The following is a 3,227-nucleotide window of genomic DNA, read 5'->3' as shown; positions in this document are numbered from 1 at the left end:
TTGTGGCAACTTTGTATCCCATAATAGAGTTTACGGTCAAGGGAGATTGCCTTGACCGTAAACACCCTTCTGGTCACGATTTCTAGGTGTTTAACAAGTGATTTTTGTATCCAACAAGCTAGGGGTAGTGTAATTACGTAGTAGAAGCTTGAAATGAGGTTTTTAGCCACCAAGAACTAGTGTGTGTTCTTGGTGAGAGAGAAAATCTAGAAAAAGATAAGATTTATGAGCTAGGAACATGGATTTGCCAGTAGAAGTGAGATAGAAACACAATCAAGGTGAAGAATCACTTACATTCTTGAGGATCCTTGGGCAAATTCGAAGTTTGTAGAGAGAGAGAGTAGAGAGAGAAACCTTCTGGAGTGTGTAAAGTGGTGGGGTGAGTTTACGGCCAAGGGGTGGGGTGGAGGGTTTATGGCTGTAAATAGGGTTTACGGTCGTAAACAGAGTTTGGGCCGTAAACTCCTCTCGAAGGGTTGTTTGGCCCGGATGCTATGCTTTGACTTAGAAAACCTGCTTTTCGAATACGAAGCTCGATCGGATTGAGTTTAGAATATTCCTTTAGACCAAAAATAATACTAACGTGAACGAAAATAAATCAATTCGGATTTATTTAGAACGTAAGGTTCTTCCCAAACTAAGGAATTTGACGGAGTTAACTAACACCCAAATTTTTATAAACGGAAACTGGGTAAGGATAACGGAAAAAGTTTCGGGTTGTCACATCATCCCCCCGTTAGAGGGAATTTCGTCCCGAAATTCGAACATAGGATACAAATCATGGATTAGCAAAGAGATGCGGATACTTCTGTTTCATTTGGTCTTCGCGCTCCCAAGTGAATTCAGGTCCCCGCTTAGCATTCCAGCGAACCTTCACTATCGGGATGCGACTTTGTTTCGTTCGTTTGATCTCTCTATCCATGATTTCGACTGGTTCTTCCACGAAGTTCAGGTTCTCGTTGATCTCAATCTCGTCGAGAGGAATCATAGGGGTTTCGTTGGATACGCATTTCTTAAGATTCAAAACGTGGAAGACAGGATGAATGTTGGTAAGTTCTTGCGGTAAACGAATTTTGTAGGCTACGGGACCGATCCTAGTGAGGATCTCGAAGGGTCCTATGTACACAGGCACACCATGCAGTCGAACTACCATTTTGAAGTTTTCCTTGATTGGCAGGAAGTGGGCGGATTTAGTTAGCCGGTCGACAATTACCCAAATGGCGTCGTGCCCACTCGAAGACTTGGGTAGTTTGGTGATAAAATCCATAGTAATTCTCTCCCACTTCCACTCAGGTATCTCCGGCTGGTGTAGTAGACCTGAGGGCTTCTGATATTCGACCTTCACCTTGGCGCAAGTCAGGCACTTGCCCACGAAGGTAGCGATCTCCGCTTTCATGTTCGGCCACCAATACAGTTTCTTGAGATCGACGTACATTTTGTCCGAGCCTGGATGAACGGAGTATCTAGTCTTGTGAGCTTAGTTCATTACAACCTCTCTGTACCCACCGAACTTTGGGGTCCAGATCCGGTCCATGAAATAATAGACTCCGTCTCCCTTGATCTCTAGGTTCTTTTCCCTTCCTCTCAGGGCTTCACCTGGCATGTTTTCTGGTTTCAAGGCTTCCAACTGAGCCTCCTTAACTTGCGCGGATAAATGGGAATGGATAGTCATGGTTAGTGCCTTCACTCTACGACCTGAGTACTCCTTCTGGCTGAGGGCATCTGCCACCACATTGGCCTTGCCGGGATGGTAGCGGATTTCACACTCGTAATCGCTGAGTAGCTCAACCCATCGCCGTTGTCTCATGTTCAGCTCCTTCTGGTCGAAGATATGTTGCAGACTTTTATGGTCAGTGAAGATAGTGCACTTGGTTCCTTAGAGATAATGTCTCCATATCTTCAATGCGAAGACCACTGCTCCCAATTCCAGGTCGTGCGTTGTGTAGTTTACTTCGTGTGCTTTCAACTGTCTTGAGGCATAAGCAATGACTTTTCCCCGTTGCATGAGCACACAGCCTAGGCCCTGATTGGATGCATCACACTAGACAACGAAGTTCTCTGTCCCTTCGGGCAGAGACAAGATAGGTGCGCTGCATAGGGCCCGCTTCAACGTTTGGAACGCAATGTCTTGCTTTTCACTCCAACAAAAGGGTACGCCTTTCTGAGTCAGAGTGGTTAAGGGTTTGGAAATTCTGGAGAAATTCTGGATAAATCTGCGATAGTAGCCAGCGAGACCCAAGAATTGACGGATTTCTGTGGGCGTCTTTGGTGCTGACCAGTTCTCTATCGCTTTGATTTTGGAGGCGTCCACGTGTATGCCTTCCTCGCTTACCACGTGACCTAGGAAGGTTACCTTGCGAATCCAGAATTCGCACTTGGAGAATTTCGCGTACAGTTTCTCCGTCTTTAGGGTTTCTAGCACCGATCTCAAGTGTTGTTGATGATCTTCCTCATTTCTGGAATAGATAAGTATATCGTCGATGAACACGATTACGAACTTGTCCAGGAAAGAACGGCACACCCGATTCATCAGGTCCATGAATACTGTCGGTGCGTTGGTTAGACCAAAGGGCATTACTACAAATTCGTAGTGACCATACCGAGTCCGAAATGCTGTCTTAGGAACATCACTCTCATGGATGTTGGATTAATGTCTAAGTCCATAACTATATTTGGTATGTACTTGACCCGACCTGGCATGGTCCATTTGGGTTGCACTTCACCGGCACAATTTATATGGATAGTCTTTTGAGAATAGTATATTTATGATTTATATTAATATATTATAAGGTCTAATATATTAATATGGAATCACATTATTTAATTAGTATTGATCAAGAATTAATTTAGAATTAATTAAGTGATCAAAAAGAACTAATTAAATATGGACTCTTATATATATGGAATGGGCCAAGTTCATTTAGGTTGGGCTAAGCTTTCATGGATGGTCCATGGAGCTTTTAATCCATGGATCCTATGTAAATGAAAGGTCATGGGTATTAGGGTTTACATGGATGTAATCCTAATCCTCCATAATATATAAAGGGGTCCTTGGCTCACAAAATTGGCACAAGTGTGAAAATAAGAGTGGGCCGATTTTAGTGTGCATACATATTCTCTCAAGTTCTTCCAAGGTGTTTTGGTGATTTGTGATTCCATTTAAGGCTTCCACACTATTGGGGCTAAGCTCTTAAAGCTTGAAGACATCAAGCTACATCAAAAGGTAT

Source organism: Lactuca virosa, chromosome 8 (genome assembly GCF_052849685.1).
Source record: "Lactuca virosa cultivar CGN04683 chromosome 8, Lactuca_virosa_CGN04683_v6, whole genome shotgun sequence".
Lineage (NCBI taxonomy): Eukaryota > Viridiplantae > Streptophyta > Magnoliopsida > Asterales > Asteraceae > Lactuca > Lactuca virosa.
This window is presented reverse-complemented; position numbering follows the sequence as displayed.